This window comes from Pelodiscus sinensis, chromosome 19 (assembly GCF_052426305.1).
Source record: "Pelodiscus sinensis isolate ZL-2025 chromosome 19, ASM5242630v1, whole genome shotgun sequence".
Taxonomy (NCBI): Eukaryota; Metazoa; Chordata; order Testudines; family Trionychidae; genus Pelodiscus; species Pelodiscus sinensis.
In genome coordinates this window covers 32,083,315-32,102,340 of record NC_143070.1, presented here as the reverse complement: position 1 = coordinate 32,102,340, position 19,026 = coordinate 32,083,315, and the positions used below count along the sequence as shown (strand labels likewise).

Genomic DNA, 19,026 nt, shown 5'->3' with positions numbered 1-19,026 from the left:
TCACAGTGAGTGCCAGGGGAAAGCACAAACGCAGTCCCCCACTACCACAAATTATACAGTTGAGTTTCCCACATTTGGGGAAATGACAAGGGTCAGCACACCCGCAGTGCAATGGATGAGCCTCACCCTGGGAAAACAACCTTCATGATCATGGTATCTCCCCTGCCAGGTAAGTATGAGTTCCACCTGCACAACCACCGCCTGCTCCCCACCGCCCAAACCCTTTCATATCATGGTGGATGCCGCCTCACGCACCCACACCGCCGCGCCCCAAACGCTCCCCTACTGCCCGCACCCGCCCCCAAGCCCCACACCGAGCCCTGCTTGCCCAAGGCGGGCCCCGCTCGCCAGCCCACGCCCGCTCCCACAAGCCTCCGCTCACGCCCACATCTGCATACGTACTCACGCCGCTCCACCTCTCCGCCCGGGACACGCCCCTGCCTGCCTGTCTGCCCGGGCCCGGAGATCTCTCTCCTCTCCGGCCTGAGCCCCGCTTCGGCAGTAAGGAGCCCAGCGGTGCTGCTGCACCCCGACTCCCAACCCCGCTGGTGTTCTCCCCGGCTGTGGCCTGCACACGCAGCAGGGGCTGGCTTGGGAAGGAGCCGCCACTCGGGAGGCTCCAGGTCTGTGCGGCTTCCACTCTCGCCCCGACACCCCCGGCCCAGCCGAGCCCGTCGCCCTCCGTAGCTGGGCGCATCCGGGCTGTGTCTACACTGGCCACTTATTCCGGAAAATCAGCCGCTTTTCCAGAATAACTTGCCAGCTGTCTACACTGGCCCCTTGAATTTCTGGAAAAGCACTGACGATCTACTGTAAGAAATCAGCCGCTTTACCAGAAATACTATGCTGCTCCTGTTCGGGCAAAAGTCCTTTTTCCGGAAAACTGTTCTGAAAAAGGGCCAGTGTAGACAGCACAGTAGTGTTTTCTGCAAAAAAGCCCTATCGCGAAAATGACGATTGGGGCTTTTTTTGCGGAAAAGCGCGTCTAGATTGGCACAGACGCTTTTCCGGAAAAAGTGCTTTTGGGGAAAAGTGTCGGTGCCAATCTAGATGTTCTGTTCCAAAAATGCTTTTAACGGAAAACTTTCCCATTAAAAGCATTTACGGAAAATCACGCTAGTCTGGACGTAGCCCCTCTTGTTAGCACTACATAGTTCTATTTTTTGTTTTAGCTAGACTAGACTAACACAACTACTACTATTAAAAAAGATAGCACACCATAAGGTACAACAACATTTTCAAATAGACACAGGCATTTACAAGCTTCGCTACAAAAGCTAATGGTTCAGTTCTGCTTTTTCACACCATTGGGTAGCTTCACTGGAGTGAAGCCTCAAAAAATTGAGTACAAACTCACAAATGTTCAGCTCTACAGAAATCTTTGGTGAAAGATTTATACAATCTGAAGAGAAACCAGAGTATACCACAGTTGCTGCAGAGGTGCCGTCAGAAAAACGGCGTCTGTTTCTCAGCTCACGGTGGCTACAGCGGACCGTCTGCAAATCCCCACCCCTTCTGCAGCCTGTTGCTCTGCCACGCTGATAGCCCGAGTTTTGCGTGGGAGCCAGGGGCTTTAGGAGCAAACTCTGCCCCATGGACGTGGGTGGCGAATCACTGTGCGCAATGCATCGTGGGTATGTAAATGAGCACCCCTGGGTACACCCGAGCACGTGGAGGAGCCCAGATCTCCGAGCTGTGGCTGCAGCCCCTAGCTAGCTACCGCGGGCCGGGCCGGGCTGGGCAGCTGTTCCGGGCGCAGGCCGCGTGCTGATTACCCGCAAGCCCTTGGGCTGGTAGCTTGGGGGTGCCGGGCTCCGCGCTTCCCTCGGGAGGGGCAGGCGGGTTTGGGGCTCTGGTCGCTGCCGCGTGTAAGGGCCGGGGCACGAGCCGCTGAACTGCCCTGGGGGAGGGTGGTTCAGCCACGGAGCCTACAGAGGATCCAGCCCGCCCCGCGACAGCAAAGTTGGCGGCTTGTCCCCAGCTTCCAACGCTGCAGCCTGCACCTGCGGCCCTTCTCGGTAGCCCGCCCGCTGTGATCGAGCCAGACCCCGGGACACCCGAGTGCGATTCTCCCCCACCTGGGCCGGCTGGTGCTGCCCCCGGTTTGCTCGTGCTGTTTAAACACCTCAGTCTCCGCCCCTAGGAGCTTCCGCTCCCTAAAGGAGCCGGGTTGGTTCCAACCTTCTCAGGAATGTTCACAGCGCGGAACAGAACAGGAACAGCCGAGCAGGTGACGAAACCCTGGCACGGGGTCTAGCGCGGGGTTTGTAACCCCCTCGTCTGGGAGCGTCACTGGAACAATTCTCTGACACGCTGTGCTCCTATTGCATTATCTACACGACGAGTTTTCTCAGCAAAAAAAGGTGCTAATTCGGGTCTCATTTGCATGAGTCATGATCTTATTTGCATATTTTCTGGCAAACTGATTTTGCGCTGGGATTGTTGTGCAAAAACAAGCAGTATGGAAGTTTTCTTTTTGCACAAAACCCCCTTTTTCTGAAAGATCAATATACCACTTTTGGGGGGGCATAAGAATCTTTTGGGAAAAGGAGGTTTTGTGCAAAAAAGTGTTCACACTGCTTGTTTTTGCACAAAAATCCCATTGGCAGAAAATATGCAAATGAGAAGGTGACTCATGCAATTGAGTCCCTCATTAACATATTTTTTAAGGAGAAAACTTTAAGTGTAGATGTCGCCTCTGTGGCTACGTCTAGATTGGCATGTTTTTCCGCAAGTGATTTTAAGGAAAAGTTTTCCGTTAAAAGCATTTGAGGAAAAGAGCATCTAGATTGGCACGGACGCTTTTGTGCAAAAGCACCTTTTGCAGAAAGGCGTCCATGCCAGTCTAGATGCAGTTTTGCACAAGAAAGACCCGATCGCCATTTTCGCCATCGGGGCTCTTCTGCACAAAACAGTCCTGAGCTGCCTACACTGGCCCTCTTGTTCAAATACATTTGCGCAAGAGGGCTTTTTCCCAAACGGAAACAGCATAGTATTTGCGCAAGAACACTGACAATCTTACATTAGATCGTCAGTGTTCTTGCGCAAATTCAAGTGGCCAGTGTAGACAGCTGCCAAGTTTTTCTGCAAAAGTGGCTGGTTTTGCGGAAAAACTTGCCAGTCTAGACATAGCCAGGGAGTTACCAGTAGTGGGGCTATTAGTGTTGGCATCTAACTAATTGCACCATTAGGCCATGTCTTCACTCTGGTGGAGATCGCTGCTGCAATCCATCTTCCAGAGCTTGATTTAGCAAGTCTAGCTAAGCCTCACAAAATCAAACCCCTAGGACACCTCGGCTACGTCTACACTGGCCCCTCTTCCGGAAGGGGCATGTAAATTTCAGCAGTCATCGTAGGGAAATCCGCGGGGGATTTAAATATCCCCCGCGGCATTTAAATAAAAATGTCCGCCGCTTTTTTCCGGCTTTTAAAAAAGCCGGAAAAGAGCGTCTAGACTGGCCCCGATCCTCCGGAAAAAGTGCCCTTTTCCGGAGGCTCTTATTCTTACTTCCCATTCCAAAGTGCAGCCGTTCCCCATTCCCCTCCAGCTCTTGCCATGACTCAAGGCCTGCGCAGCCCAAGACATTTCATCAGCAGCTGGAACCCAAAACCTTTTTGTCAATTGTAGCACCAGGCCCCAAAGGGACAGACCCAAAGCAGCCGCCTGGTCCTAAGGCCGGGCCTGCAGCCAGGGGGAGGGAGAAGAATCTCTCCTTTCAGCTGGAGTTGAATCAACCAACTAAGGACACTTGCCGAGCACCCGCTACAGGCCTCTGCTCTGCCAGCTGAGCTATGGAAGGTGCCTGGGGCAGGCTGCTTTGCCCAGTTTGCCCTTGGACGAGTGCCAGGGCAAGATCCCCCCCAAAGGGGACGGCCTCCCAGGGGCGGGGCAGGGGAACCCAGCAGCACAGGGGTGTCACAGGCGCTTCACCCGCAGAAGGACCCTTGAGTGATCTAGACAGAAACGCCGCGTCTCGCTCCCTGCAGCTCCCCTTGCTGCCCTGGCAGGCGCTGCCCCTTCTCCCACCGGCCTGGACCTGGCCTCCCTCCCCCGCCCGGCACCACAGAAAGCCCCTTGGCGTGAGCCTGGGCAAGCCAGAGGCCTCAGGCCTGTCCCCTCTGAGGGGCTTGTGCCTCGGCCTCCTCTGCCCTTGGTGCCGGCTCTCCCGGCTGCCCCTGAGCGCTGCTGGCCAAAGGAGGCAGCAAGGCAGGAGAGGGGGGAGGAGCAAGTCCCGCTGAGGCCGACAGCTCGGGCTCAAGCCTCCAGCCCCATGGGGTGGCTGGGAGCAGGGGTGCAATGGAGGGAAACTTGGGGGGGTCACAGGAAGAGAAACGGGGCAGGGGAGGTTGGGAGGAGACTGGGGGAGCAAGAGCAGCCTGGTTGGGGAAGGGGGAGACACAGGGCAGGGCTTGTACAGAAGGAAGGGGGGAGATACAATGGCAGCTCCCCCACCCCCATGGGGCAGGAGGGGGGGCAGAGGTGACTGGTGGTGGCACTTGGGGGCACCAACTCCTCTGCCCCTGACAAAATTTCTAAAGTTTATAACCAGGGTGTCCCAAATGCCCCTGCCTCTGTGGGTGCCTCTCCCTGCGCCCCTCCCTCTGCAGGCTCCAGTCCCCCGGGGGAGAAGCTGCCCCCTCCAGCAGCCTGAGGGGAATTTCTTCTGTGAATTTTTAAGTGTAGATACCTGCAAACACTGATCTGTAGGGACTGGCAACAGTTTATTTCCATATTTGCAGATTTGTTATTTGCATAATGGCTATGCAGATATGTAAATGTAATGTTACTGGTCTGGCAAAAGTTTGTGAATGGGTTTGGCTGTCCATGGTATAAAAAAAAGGTTAGCAATCACTGGCCTGATCCATGGGGGCTGGCAAATGCAAGGCAGGGAAAACACTAGGGCTCTGTCTACACTCACAGATGCTTGCATGAGAAATATGCAAATGCGGCTACGCATGGAATATCACTGAGCCTCATTTGCATACCTAATGAGCTGCAATTTTTTCAAAAGAGGCTCTTGCTCCAGAAGGAGCTGTCTACACTGCCCCTTCTTTGCACAAGAAAAACCCTCTTGCGCAATTCTGCTACGACGATTATTTTCAGGAAGAACGACATTGCACAAGAGGGGTTTTCTTGCACAGGAAGGGGCAGTGTAGACAGCTCCTTCTGGAGCAAGAGCCTCTTCTGCAAAAATGGCAGCTCATTAGGTATGCAAATGAGGCTCCATGATATTCCACACTTAGGCTCATTTTCAAGAAGCTGGGAGTGTAGACATAGCCTAGGTGAAGGGGGGGGGTATTTTCCCCACCAGGCCTTTGTCCCTCGGAATCCCTGGGGACGTTGGGTTTTGTCTTGTTTGGTTTCCCTTTTCCCTGCTTCTCTCCTCACTAGGGAAGAGGGGGAGGCTTTCTCACCCTTTCGGTGGGAAGCCCTGGCACAGGGATGGGCCGGGAAGATACTCTGAGAGCAAGTCCCTGAGCTATTTGGGGAGAGAACTTGCACATATCTAGCCTGTCTTCTATCACCAGGATGGCTGAATGGTTAAAATGTTAGACTTGTGAGCCAGTGTCTGCATGGGTTCAAACCCCACTCCTGGTAGCTTTCTGTTTTGGATGGTGATTTGCCCTGCTATGAGTGCAGGGGACTGGACTTCATCTCTGAAGGTCTGTCTGGCAGCATCTTGCCATGTGTGAGATGTGCTTTTGTGCAAGAGGATCCATGGCAGTGTGGATGCTCTCCTGTGCAAGAAAGCTCCGATGGCCATTTTAGCTATAGGGCAAGAAACTCTTGTCCCACGTCCACACTGCCCTCTTGCGCAGGAGGACTTACACCTGTTAGAAAAGAGCAGAGATCTTGCACAAGAAGCCCTTTCTTACCATGCTTTATCATCTTAGTCACTCCTGGAGCTGGTGGGACTAGACAGCTACTGTCTTATGGGATGTGACACTTCTCAGAAAACCAGCTCTCAATTCCCATGGGGAAAGCAAGCCAGAGCTTCCCTATCAACCCTCAGGTCATAGTTCTATACCCCAGGTGGGACTTGAACCCACAACCTCTGGCTCTAGAGACCAGGGCCTTGTCCATTAGGCCACTGGGGCCAGACAGAGAAAAAAAGAGAAGGGACAGAAATTCTCTGTCCCAAAGGCTCACCCCTCACATTGGCTGGGCAGACACGTCCCTCCCCTCTACCCCAGCAGACATGTCTGCAGCCCCTGGCAGGGAGGCGGCTGGGCAGGTCGCCGGCAGAGCTGAGCCCGGACTCGCAGCAGTGCAGGCTGGTCGGCCACAGCCCTGGGAGAGCATCTGGGGGGCTCGGCTGGGGGGCAACGGGCCCGTGTGCTCTGCTGCTCACTGACGAGCTGCCTGCCCACGTGCCCTCACAGACGCTTCTTCAATCCCCCCCCTCAGCCGCCCACCCCCAGCCTCTTCCAGTACAGCCTGCCCCCCCCCCCCACAGGGCTTCCACAGGGGCCTCTGTCCCAGGGGGAATGGGGAGCCCCTGCCCCCGGCACCCACCCACTCTGCTGCTACTCAAAAGAGCAGAGGATTCACCCGGCACAAGTAAGTGCCTTTGTCCTCCCTGACCCCGGCTGCTGGGTTCCCTCCTGTTTAGCTGCCTGGCCCCAGGTAAGGTCACATGAGACTGCTCATATCACCCCCTCAGCACGGAGCCCTGGGCAGCCGCCCTGCTCGCTCAGGTCTCAGGCTGGCAGGGCCTGCAGGGATACTGGGTTTGAATGACAAGGTGTTGGAGCAGCTATTAAAAGACTTCTTCCTTGGCAGGGGCATTGTGCTTGTGGATTGGCTGTTTTTTGGATGACTGGTGCTTGCACATGCAGCTGGGCTTTAGCAAATCAGAATGATGCGAGTCGTGAGTAACCCAGCGCCTCTGGAAATGGGAGTGGAGTAAAAAGTACAATATTGTCTAAAAAAAATAAAATAACTTCAATAAAAATCAAAGTGTGACAAAAATAAATGACTTGAGTAAAGTACAAATACCCAAAAAAGGTCTTGAGCAGCATAATCAAGTATTTCTACTTAGTTATTTTCCACCTCAGTCCGGCAGGCAGGGGTTCTTGGCCCCTTGCTGGTCTGCGGACTGGCAGTTTGTTACCACTGACTTAGAGGAGCCCCAGGAACTGCAGTTTCAGGAAGAAACAGCAGGAGATTTTGATTGGCTGCCAGGTGCTCCACATGCTAATCAGGAGGCGTGTTTCTGTAAACAGGGACATGGAGCATATTCTAATATGCAGATTTCTAAACCTGGTGGAGTGTGTTTGAATGGAACAAGCATTTTGCTGAGATTATTTCTGTTTCACACAAGTGTTGTGTGAAAACATTCCTCATGAGGAGAAAGTGAATGCACATGAGTGTGGGTGTGTAGGGAAGCAGGTGCTAATAAGACTGTACTTTCAGGAATCATTTCTCTAGTTACCAACTAGAGAAATACAGCTGAAAGTGAGTGGTCTTGCTAACCATGAGGATGATTGATAGTGTTTTTTTCTGAACATGAAATAAGCAAACAGTGTTGTTTTAATGTCATTGCTGGTTGTTGATGATGATTGTTCCTTTTTTCTTGTAGAGAAGCTGGAGGAAGAGAATGCAGGCTGAGTGGTTGGCTACTGTCAAAAAGTTCAAAATTAGTTTTGCAGTAGAGAGGAATGGAGATTTCACTTTATTGTTTTGTCTTGGCTTTTGTTTAATTTCTGGATTTACTTGTAGGCTACATCTACACTGGTATGATTTTGTGCAAATATTTTTAATGTAAGAATTTTTGCATTAAAGCATTTGTACAGGAGAGCACCTGCACTGGCATGTGCTTTTGCGCAAAAGCATTCGTGCCAGTGTAGATGCTCTCTTGTTTAAGAAAGCTCCAATGGCCATTTTAGCCATCGGGCTTTGTTGCGCAAGAAATTAACGTTGCTGTCTAGACTGGCCCTCTTGCGCAAGAATACTTGACAAGAGGGCTTATCCGTGAGTGGGCGCGTCAGAGTGTTTGCGCAAGAACCACTGATTTTGTACATTAAACTCAGTGTTTTTGCGCAAATACTCACGGCCAGTGTAGACAGGCGGCAAGATTTTGCGCAAAATCTTGGCAATGTAGACATAGCCGTACTGCCCTGATCCTGATGTTTTCATGCTGTTCTCAGAGAAAAGCACTGCTGGGTCTTTTTCATGTGCTTCTCACACTGGATATAGCCAGCCCCTTGGATCTGCCTCATGCCTTGTCCCCCATCTGTTCCCTAGTGGCCCTGGGGGAGGCAGAGACAAGCTGCAGCCCAGTGTTAATTATCCCTTGGGTTAGTGTCTTTCTCCCATAACGTGCAGTTAAGATATTTGTTAGTAACTGGCAGGTGCCGTGGGGGCTCACCCCCGAACAGAGACACACGACCTCAATATTGGGGCACAAGACAAAACTCACCTGCTCCTGGAACAGGAACACTGACTAGCGGTTGAGGCCCGTCTCCGGAAGCACCGAGCAGTGAGAGCTGAGTTGTGGGGGAGAGGTAAAAACAGGGGGAGAAGGCTCCATGACTGTGTCAGAGGGAGGCTCTGCCCTGGCCAGTGGGGAATCGTTGCCTCTCCGAGGGGCCCAGGCCTGGTGGGTCATTTCCCCAGGTTACTGAGTGGGGGCTGGAGCCAGTTCTGGGTTGTCTCCAACAACTAAAGCAAACCGCTGGGCTAGCCCTGTGTGTGCCACAGAGCTTCCTCCACCGCTGCCCACATGGGAGAGGGGAGGGGCAGTTTGAGTGACCCAGTTCTGCTCCTTCTTAAAATGGCAAGTGTTGTCTTAGCAGTGCCAGAGAGGTGGGAAGGAGCCTGATGCAACTTCTTGGGTCACAGCTGCTGTCACATGTGACACTGAAGTGAGAGAAGTGACAAGTCAGTTGTCACATGAAATGGCAGGCTGGTTTCCCTGACTGAGAATCGAACCCAGGCCACAGCAGTGAGAGTGCTGGATCCTAACCACTAGACCATAAGGGACACATGAAACATACTTCTTTGCTCACCTACACTACCCTCTCGCAGGCCATTTTCTGTCCACTTCAGGATGGGGTGGCAGGTCCATTCTCCCTTGCCCAGAGGCGACAAGAACAGAAACCAAACAGAACATCAAAGCAGCCAGACTGAGTCATGTGAGTTGTCCAACTAGCCCAGGATCCTGTCTCACAACAGCAGCCAATTTCATTGTCCGGAGGGAATCCTCAGGAAAGACAGTTATTAAGTGATCCTTCCTGTTGCCCATTTCCAGCTTCTAGAATACACCAGCTAGGGACACCTGCCCTGTCCATCCTGGTTAAATGCCATTGATTGTCCTTTCCTGCATTAAATATTCCAGTTCTGTTTTGGACCTTCTTGTAGATTTCACCTCCACAACATCCTCTGGCAAGGAGTTCCACTGGGCGCAAAAATGTTTCCTTTTAGTTTATTTTTAACTTGGTTTCTGGGCTCCTTGAAGCGCTTTCACACACAAGGGCTTTCTCTGCAGTGTGCTGGGGGGAGAAACCCCTGAGCCAGTGACACGGACTCACCTGGGTGCAGGCCAACAAGGGGGGTTTCAGTGAAGCTACATGTAAATGGATCCATCTAGTAACCCCTGCCAGCCACACGCACAAGGGAGGGGACTTTAGCCAAGGAAGCAAAGACTCTGAGGGAGGGTTGGAAGTGAAGGGGGTTAATCAGATGGACGGGAGTTTCCAATGCTGGGCTATGGCTAAGATAGCTGAGGGGATATCACAGGGCACTAGCACGGCAAAGGGACCAGAGAGGGCCCTGCTGCACCGAGAGACATGGCAAAGCCTGGGATTGAACCAGGGACCTTTAAATATTTCACCTTGGGCTCCCCACACTGAGCTGCCCATAAACCCCTCTAGCTGGTTATTAACTGTCCGGGATGTCTGGCAGCCGTGTCACTAACATGATGCCGTCGTGCCCGGCCCAGGAAGGCGAGACTGGTGTTTCCTGCCACCTGCAGTTTGACTGGCTCCTTCCCCCCATTCCTGCCTTAGCTCCCGGGCTGACCCGGCAGCTGAAGTGGTCGGGGGCCCAGCAGCCTGGGCAGGGAGTCGGGTGGCCAGACCCTGGTGGCAAGAGTCTTGGTGCTACTTGTTTCCCTGCCCCCTCTGGTGCCCTCACTCCCCACCCGCAGCCCCTGCTGCCTGCCTGGGTCCCTGTGCTGTGTCAGACGCTCAATGAACCCTCCTGTTTCACACGGGCTGGGAGTGGCTCTGGGCTAGGGCACAGGGCTGTGTCATTCCCTGTGGGAGCGGGAGGCCCCCGGAGCCCAGAGCGAGTGGACTCCCCACGGGGCGCACGGTGAGAGACAGGGGGCTGGCGGCTCAGGGAGGGGCGGTCCCAGGAGGCAGAGGGCACCTGTGACTCTCGGCTGGCAACTGACACTCTGCTCCTTGCTTCCCTCCCGCTGCTTCACCTCCCAGGGCTTCTTTCTCCTTCCCTGTCCATAGCAGGCAGCTACACAAAGGCAAGTCACCAAACCAGACACCCCTGTGGCCAGCCTGGGGCTTGCACCCACGACCTGGGCGTTATCAGCATCAAGCTCTAAACAGCTGAGCCAGCAGCCCACGAGGGGCCCTTTGGGAAAGACCCCACAGGCAGCTGCAGGGACGTCTCTGCCGCTGCCACGAGCTCGTCTCTGATGGGGCCACGGGCGACTCACTGAGATGTGGGCTGGCTAGTGCAGAAGTCAGAGGAGCAGGAGCCTGGGTGGGCTCAGGGGGGCCTTGAGCAGGAGCAGGTTTTGGGGGAGGGGCTGCTGGGCCACTGACGCAGGTGACCAGTGGTTGGCAGCAGCGCTGTGGGCTGGGCACATGGTCCCATCACCTGGACATATGGAGCCTCCCTCTGCGGCTTGGGCTGGAGGAGCCATGGGCCAGCCACTGCAGCAGCAGGAATTTGGGATCAGGTCACCCCACTGGGGACAATGGAGGGAAGAGAAGAGTTTTCCCTGCCATTAGGGGAAAGCTGGCCAGGCCCTTTTAGCCACTGGGTCTGTGCAGGCTGGATCCTCCTCCTACCAGTTCTCTGGCCTCAGTCCTGCAAAGCTCTCAGCCTTTTGCCTGTTTCTGCTTCCCTGTCCATAGCAGGCAGCTAAAGACTGTGTCTTGGGGAGGGGGGACAGAGAAAGAGACAAAGAGTAGTAACTGCAGCGAACAACCGTGTGGCCAACATGGGGCTTGAACCCATGACCTTGGCGTTATTAGCACCATGCTCTAACCAACTGAGCTAGCCGGCCTTCGGAAACTGAGCTCACAAAAGGCTCTTTCAGAAAGGCGCCTCGTCTCTAACAGGGCCACTAGCAACTCACTGTGATGTGGGCTCACTAGTCCAGATGCTTTGAGGTTTGGTCAAGGTGGCTGGCGGCCGGCATGGCGCACTGAGACCCAGGGCAAAGAAGCAGCCGGAATCTCCTGCTGCCAGCACCTTGTCTCCCAGCTTCTTCCCTGTCGGCAGCAGCCGCAGCCCCTTTCAGCCACTGGGAAGGGAGGCAGGAATGGGGCCAACTGAGACCCAGGGCAAAGAAACAGCCGGAATCTCTTGCTGCCAGCATCTTGCCTCCCAGCTTCTTCCCTGTCGGCAGCAGCCGCAGCCCCTTTTGGCCACTGGGAAGAGAGGCAGGAATGGGGCCAAGTAACAAGTCAGGGTGAGGGGGCAGGCAAAGCTCATCTTGTCTTGCAGGGCCAATGGCAACAGCTTCTCTCTTGTGCGCTGCTGCTGAGGAGAAAAACACCCTGAGAGGGACCAGAAAGACCAATTTAAAAGATTGTTTGGGGGGGGGGGGCACCTGCTAGCGCCAGGGGGGCAAGAGTCAGAGCCTGGCAGCTCCTGGGGACCACAAAAGAGACCACAAGGGTAAGCAGCAAGCTCCAGGCAGGTTACGTTTTAGGGCCCAGCCCATCTCAGCCAGGCAGACCATAGCATCAGACTGAGCTTCAGGGGGCATCAGACACCCAGCAGGAGGCACAGAACTCTCTCTCTGGGGAGCCTGCAGATAAGGAGCCCAAAGCTCATAAAGTTGGAGGGTTTTGCAGCAACCAGCCCAACCCCAGAAAGTCCCACTGAGATTTGAACTCGGATCATATGATTCAGAACTCTGAGCGCTGCCTCTTACACCATGGCTACATATAGACTGGCATGTTTTTCCAGAAATGCTTTTAACAGAAAAGTTTTCCGTTAAAAGCATTTTCAGAAAAGAGCGTCTAGATTGGCAGGACACTTTTCTGCAAAAGCACTTTTTGCGGAAAAGCGTCCATGGCCAATCTAGATGCGCTTTTCCGCAAAAAAGCCCCGATCGCCATTTTCACGATCGGGGCTTTTTTGCAGAAAAGAAATCTCTGCTGTCTACACTGGCCCTTTTGCGCAAAAGTCTTTTGGAAAAAGCCTGGACTCAGCCTGGTTTCGGGAGGGAGATGAGATGTCAAGGCCCATGACTTGGAGCCAGCTACAGATACCCACGAGGAGCAACGGTAGTTTGAACTAGGAACGGGGTTCGAACGAGCGGGGATTTAAAAATGGCGGTGCCCCGCTTATGCAAATGAAGCCCGGGAAATTCAAATCCCGGGCTTCATTTGCAATTGCGGTATGCCTACATTACCCCGCTAGTTCGAACTAGCAGGGTAGTGTAGACATACCTTGGCTTCTTCAAAGGGGCTTCATTAGGAGCTAAAAGTTGAAGAAGGGACATTTAGAAGGGTGAATTTCTTTCCCTGGCAGAGTTTTCTGTTTGCCCCAGTGGCCTAATGGACAAGGAACTGGCTTTCTAAGCCAGGGATTGTGGGTTCAAGTCCCATCTGGGGTGACAGTTTCTCTCACTGACAAAGAGTTTACTCTCCTCTGCTCTCTGAAACAGTTAGCAAGGATGCTGCACAGTTGCTGTCTTACTCACTGTTCCAGGAACAGAGTGAGTTTTGCCTTGGGCACCAATATTGAGGCTGTGTGTGCCTGTTTGTGTGTGAGCCCTCCTGGCACCCATTGGCTCCTGCTGAGGGGTGGAGGGTCCCCTGGCCCCATAGCTCCTCCTGGGGAGTGGTGGAGGGACCCCTGGTCTGGTATTTCCTCCTAGGGAGGGTTGGAGGGACCCCAAGCCCTATAGCGGGTCAGAGTCCCGCCTGGCAGGATACAGTTTCAGTTTTTCCCTGGTGGATGCTCCAGACAGGAGGGATGCCAGCGCACTGGCCCAGCCTGGGCCGGCAGTGATGGTTTTTATACATGCAGGGAAATGCCCCGGCTTCTCCCCCTCACAGAGCTGCTGCCTCTCCGGGAGGCGGATGAACTGCAGGTGCGGGACAGCTCCCTGCCAGCAGGGACAGCAGCCAAGGCACCAAATATCACTGGGTCTGCAGCCAGTGTTGGGAACTGGGCAGGGAACAGGAGGCTTTTGAGTCACACACGTCTCAGGTAGGACTGTGACAGGTCCAAGCAAGGAATGTGTCTTGGGGCTAGTTTAGTGACACCCCAAGGCCGTGTCTACACAATGGCTCTGTCTAGATTGCATCTCTTTTCTGTGAGAGGTGGGAGAATTAGCTCAAGTGGTAGAGCGCTTGTTTTGCATGTGAGAGGCAGTGGGATCAACACCCACATTCTCCAGTGATAGATATTTGCTTTTTCCTTGTTTTACAGGCAGAGACAACAAGGGGGCTAAGTGCTTCTAGGGCCTCTTTGCAAAAGGCAGGGGACTGGTTTCTGCAGTGCAGTGGGTGTCACGTTTGCCGGGCATAGAAAAGTTCCCTGGCTAAAAGCCAGACAGGCAAAGTCCTGCCTGTAACACCCAGAGGAGGGGATTCACTTGCCTGGGAAGGGCAGGAACACACCAGCACTTGGCTGCCAGCTGTTTGCACATCTGGACACAGAAGTATCCTGAGCCTTGGTTCTACCAGCCAGTTTCTTTTCAATTCACTGCAAACTGCGTCCCAGCTGTAGGTGACGCTGAATTCCCCTGCCTGGGGAGGGTGGGAACAGACCAGCACTTGGGAGCTTGTCTGCCAGCTGCTTAGCACATCTGGACACAGAAGAATCCCAAGACTTGGTTCTGCCAGGCTCCAGTTTCCCCTCTTCTGTTTCTTTTCAGCTCCCTGCAAACTGCCTCCCAGCTGTGGGTGAGGCTGAGTGTGTGTGAAACCAGCTGCGCTTTGGATGATTTTGTTAATTGTTTAAAAAGCCTTGTGCACCTCTTCTGCCTGGGGAGGTGTCTGTAATAGACGCCTAGTGTGACATCACCCTGGGGTTTTACCCCTTTAACCTCACCCAGAGACTCCTGACAAGTCTCCTGTGTCCATCTCCGCCTCAGGCCAAGTGTTCGCATGTTTCATATCGAAGGAAACTCGTCCTCCCTTTTTCCTGCCAGTCCTTCCCGAGCAAGCTCTACCCTTCTGTGCCAATATACCAATAAAGTGTATTATCCCACCACGTCCCTGTGATACCAACTTCTTCCTGCTTATTACCCATAGTTCTGTGTGTCTATACCAGCATCTAAGGGTGTGTCTAGACTACTGAGTTTTGTCAACAAAAGTGGACTTTTGTCAACAAAACTATACCAGCATCTACACTACCGCTGAGTTCTGTTGATATAATGTCGACAGAACTCAGCAGTTTTGTCGACGCTGGTATACCTCATTTTACAAGGCATAACACCTTCTGTCGACAGAGTTCTGTCGACAGAAGGTGTTATTGCCTGTAGGGTTGCGTCTAGACTACAGGGTTCTGTTGACAAAGCAGCTTGCTTTGTCGACAGAACTCAATGTGTCTGGACGCTCTTTGTCGACAGAAGTTTTGTCGACAGATACTGTCGATAAAACTTCTGTCGACAAAACCCGATAGTCTAGACGTACCCTAAGACACAGATTAGATTTTGCTTCCCAGTGGTCCCTTGTCCCTCCTTTATCTCTGCAGTTACAGCCCCTGCTCTCTCCCATTTCTGGCCCATCTCCCAGGTGTCCATGTGATTCACTTACCTCTGGGCTTTGGGCACCTGCCCCCATCAAACCTAGTTTAAAGCCTCCTCACTAGGTTAGCCAGTCGGCACCCAAATACACTTCCCTTCCTCCACAGGCGAACCCTGTCTCTGCTGAGCAGCCATTCCTGCAACAGCATCCCATGGGCAAGGAAGCCAAAGCCCCCTGCCCACTGAGCTGTAGTTTTCTGTGCCCAGGGGCCAGACACCGCCTGGGCTCGATGGCTGGAGGGAAGTGGGGAATGGCTGCACTTTGGGAGTTAAAAGTGTTGTCTGGAAACATAAAGAGCCATTTTAAAGGCACTTCAGAAGAGGGCACCATGGCTTAGCTGGCTAAAGCACCTGCCTTGTAAACAGGCGATCCTGGGCTCAAGTCCCAGTGGTGCCTTGCTGTAACCTTTGTTCACATTTACTTATGCCCTTCTGGGACACAGAAGAGGCCTCTCCTGGCCACCCATGTAACTGCTGGTTCAGGAAAAGGCTGATTTGAGAGGGGTATTGGGAAGAAGGAAACCACAAACCTGGAGCCCCTGCAGAAGCTGCTGGCACTGGCAAGGCAGGGCTCTGACTGCAATTGCTGGGACAGGAGAGCCAGCACCACACGCCCTTGTGATTCCCTCAGGGGGTCAGGTCAGGGCCTAGAGAGACTGAGGGAGCAACCACTGCAGCTCCTGCAGCCATAGAGAGTCAGGGTACGTGGGCATCAGGTGCTTCTCACCTGTTGTTCCTTCTTCCAAACACCCCTCCCCGATCAGCCTTTTCCTGAACCAGCAGTTCCATGGGTGGCCAGGGGAGGTCTCTTCTGTGTCCCAGAAGAGCATATGTAAAAGTGAGCAAAGGTTACAACAATGCACCACTGGGACTTGAACCCAAGATCCACTGTTTAGAAAACAGGTGCTTCAGCCAGCTAAGCCATGGTGCCCTCCATGACAAGGGTTTTGAAACTGTTCTACTTTATGGTGCCAGACACCCCCTTCCCATTCCAAAGTGCAGCCGTTCCCCATTCCCCTCCAGCTCTTGCCATGACTCAAGGCCTGCGCAGCCCAAGACATTTGATCCAAAACAGAACTGGATCATTTAATGCAGGGAAGGTCAATCAATGGTATTTAACCAGGATGGACAGGGCAGGTGTCCCTAGGTGGTGTATTCTAGAAGCTAGGAATGGGCGATGGGAGGGATCACTTAACAATTGTCTGTCCTGAGGATTCCCACTGGGCAATGAAATTGGCTGCTGTCACGAGACAGGATCCTGGGCTAGTTGGGCAACTGGCATGGCCCCGTCTGGCTGTTCTGATGTTCTGTTTGGTTTCTGGTCTTGTCCCCTCTGGCCATTGGAAAATGGACCCATGTCCTGAAGGGGACAGAAAGTGGCCTGTGAAAGGCAAGGGTAGTTAAGGAGAGACCCATGTTCATGTGTCCCTGATGGTCTAGTGGTTAGGATTCAGCACTTTCACTGCTGAGGCCTCGGTTCAATTCCCAGTCAGGGAAACCAGCCTCATCTGTATTAATGAAATCTGCCAAGTCTTTGCCCTTTTCCATCACAGGGAGGGCCAGTGGGCTGGGGGAAGGGAGGGGCTGGGGTGCCAGAGGCAGGCTCTGACTGGGAGACACTCCCAGCAGCCAAGCACATTTCTCAGGCAGCCCCTTCCCTGCACAGGGGGCACAGGCCACACGCCTGGGTGAATAAGAGCTTGTGGGGACTGGCCAGGGCTTCAAGCAGGCAGCTCCCATTGGCCACAAACAAGCCTGGAGCAGGGACCAGGCCTGAAGCCTTTTCCTCTCCAGCTGAGAGACACAAAGGGCCCAGCAGCCCCTTCTCTCAGCTGTGCGTGGGGGCAGGGCGAGCAGGGAATCTGCCTGAGGCTTCTTGCTGCCATGTTGGGTGGCTTCATGGGCTGGATCCAGCCCGCTGGCCTGTATTGCCCAGGCCTGGCTTAGAGGGAACCTTGGCTCTGGGCTGTGGGGGAGGGGCGCTGTGGAAAGGCCAGTCTGGCCTTCCTGGGCAGGGCATGACGACATGTGGCCAAACATCCTGGACAGAGAATTACAGGCCACACAGGACTCTTACCACAGCCAAAGTAACTCAATTGGGAGAGCGTTAGACCGAAGGTCTAAAGGTCCCTGGTTCAATCCCAGGCTTTAGCATGTGCTAGCAGAGGCTAATAATTTCAAGTTAATGGGTTTGTTCAGAGCTGCCCTCACAAACTGCCTGGTAGAATGAAAGCTGAGCTACAGCCTGGGGCTCTATTCTTTCAGGGGGCAGGTACAAGGGCTGCACTTGCAGGAAATCAGGTGACACCCCAAGAAACACTCTGTGTGGGCCTGGCTGTAATGTGGCATCACATGAGCATGTTGTTAGCACCAATGTGCCTTCCTGGGGGCTGAGGAGCACTAGAGCTGTTGGGCAGCTCTGCTCTCCCAGCCTGGGGCTGTCTGTCTGGGCCATACACACACTGGTCCCTACCTCCCTTTCTAGGGCAGGGCTCCTGCTGTTCCTTGGTTTACTCAGCTTGGGAGTTGGGCTTATCCCAAGCAGCAGGAGCCGTGTTTAGCTGGGGAGACACAAATCAGACCAGAACCTCCCTGTCCCCCATTTCTGCTTGGCTTTCAACCAGGAGCCTTTTGCACATTAAGCAAACATGATAATCACTACCCCACAGAAACATGCTTAAATTAGTTTTTGTCTGTACATAAACTTGGACAAATATTCTGTTACTAATTCTTTGGCCAAGGCAGAGAAAGAGCAGAGAACAAGACCCCCCCCCCCCAATACATCTCCCAACACAGGGCGGGGGGGGGGGGGGGTTGTGTGCCTCGGGAGGAGTGACCCACATCATATCCCCAGCATTTCTGCCCTTCATGGATGGATCTATGGGGGCAGGCCCAGATGTTTCATCCTCTCACTCAGCTCCTATCACACTCTAGAGCAGGGCAGCCCCCGGGGTAGGACTGAGCCATGGGGTGCTGAGCAAGGGGCAGAGGCTGCAGGAGCTGAGAGTTTCCCTAGAGCTCAGGGACCCATAATGAGGCACCATGGCCCCTCTCTCTCTCGGAAGGCGCAGAAAGGGATTGACTGTGGATGGGGAGAGTGGCTCAGGGGTTGTGCAGCTTGTTGTCCTGGTTAGGGGTGTGGCCAAAACACAGGCCTCTCTGTGAGCAGGATTTGAACCTGCGCAGGGAAACCCTATTGGATTTCTAGTCCAATGCCTTAACCACTCGGCCATCACAGCTGTGAGCTGCACAGTGCCCCAGGGCCAGAGAAACTGGTAACTAATCCCAGTGCCTAGGCCTGATGGCACCTGCCACACAGAATTCACACAGCAAACATGGCTCCCAGAACACAGGGGTAGCCGGGGGGCTCCTTGCTGGGCCATGGGGTGAAGCATCAAACCAGCCTCCTCCTGTGGGCCTGTGAGTGTTGCTGTCCCTGCTGTACAGACAGGGCCATAGAGCCAGGGAGAGATTCACTGAATGGGCCAAGGGCACCCAGCGAGTTAGAGCCCAGCTCTGCTCCCAGCTCCCTGCCCCACCCACCGACGTGCTGACTCCCTCGCTGCCAGGGGGCTGTTTGCATTGGCCTCTTTTGCTGTCTTTTCTGCTGTGAGACATTGGGACAGTTGGCCAGGGCAGTTGCCATCTCCCTCTGTGCAGGTGCTGTCCAGAGCCCCGACTAGCAAACGCTGACACTGCTGTTAGGTCCAGACCAGAGGAGAGTGTTTAAGGGTTATTTCGGAAGAAGGGTTTTCTCCCAAAATAACTGCATCTAAACGTTGTTTTTTATTTCATAATAAAGTATTTCGAAATAGCGCCCAGATACGATTATGCAAATATAGCGCGGGATATTTAAATCCTGGTTCCATTTAGAATTTCGAATGTCTCCATTTGCATCCCTCTCTGGAAAGAGGATGCAAGTGTAGACATGTCCTGTGTGTTGCAACCTCCCAGCACTCACCTGATGTTCCCTCCCCGCTGCCTGAAGACGTTTTGGAGTCCTCCTGCGTCTCCTGGAGTGGCAGCCCATCAGCGTTGTCATCCTGAGGCTGCAGCTGCTGCTGCC

At 53.8% G+C, this 19,026-nt stretch overlaps 8 non-coding genes and 1 pseudogene across 8 annotated transcripts; 4 read left to right on the top strand and 5 right to left on the bottom strand.

Moving 5' to 3' along the window:
• Positions 1-13: 13 nt before the first annotated feature.
• On the bottom strand, positions 14-177 carry LOC149523038 (U1 spliceosomal RNA). The gene has a single exon (XR_016347496.1). It is a non-coding gene; the product is annotated as a U1 spliceosomal RNA (small nuclear RNA).
• Positions 178-1,313: 1,136 nt separating this feature from the next.
• LOC149523037 (U5 spliceosomal RNA) lies at positions 1,314-1,422 on the bottom strand (annotated as a pseudogene).
• A 5,979-nt stretch (positions 1,423-7,401) lies between these two features.
• On the top strand, positions 7,402-7,617 carry LOC142826107 (small nucleolar RNA U3). Its single transcript, XR_012900375.2, has one exon. It is a non-coding gene; the product is annotated as a small nucleolar RNA U3 (small nucleolar RNA).
• Positions 7,618-8,914: 1,297 nt separating this feature from the next.
• TRNAE-CUC (transfer RNA glutamic acid (anticodon CUC)) lies at positions 8,915-8,986 on the bottom strand. The gene has a single exon. It is a non-coding gene; the product is annotated as a tRNA-Glu (tRNA).
• A 2,195-nt stretch (positions 8,987-11,181) lies between these two features.
• On the bottom strand, positions 11,182-11,255 carry TRNAI-AAU (transfer RNA isoleucine (anticodon AAU)). The gene has a single exon. It is a non-coding gene; the product is annotated as a tRNA-Ile (tRNA).
• Positions 11,256-12,745: 1,490 nt separating this feature from the next.
• TRNAR-CCU (transfer RNA arginine (anticodon CCU)) lies at positions 12,746-12,818 on the top strand. The gene has a single exon. It is a non-coding gene; the product is annotated as a tRNA-Arg (tRNA).
• Positions 12,819-15,283: 2,465 nt separating this feature from the next.
• On the top strand, positions 15,284-15,357 carry TRNAT-UGU (transfer RNA threonine (anticodon UGU)). Its single transcript has one exon. It is a non-coding gene; the product is annotated as a tRNA-Thr (tRNA).
• Positions 15,358-16,385: 1,028 nt separating this feature from the next.
• Positions 16,386-16,457, top strand: TRNAE-UUC (transfer RNA glutamic acid (anticodon UUC)). Its single transcript has one exon. It is a non-coding gene; the product is annotated as a tRNA-Glu (tRNA).
• Positions 16,458-18,117: 1,660 nt separating this feature from the next.
• Positions 18,118-18,199, bottom strand: TRNAS-AGA (transfer RNA serine (anticodon AGA)). The gene has a single exon. It is a non-coding gene; the product is annotated as a tRNA-Ser (tRNA).
• Positions 18,200-19,026: the final 827 nt, after the last annotated feature.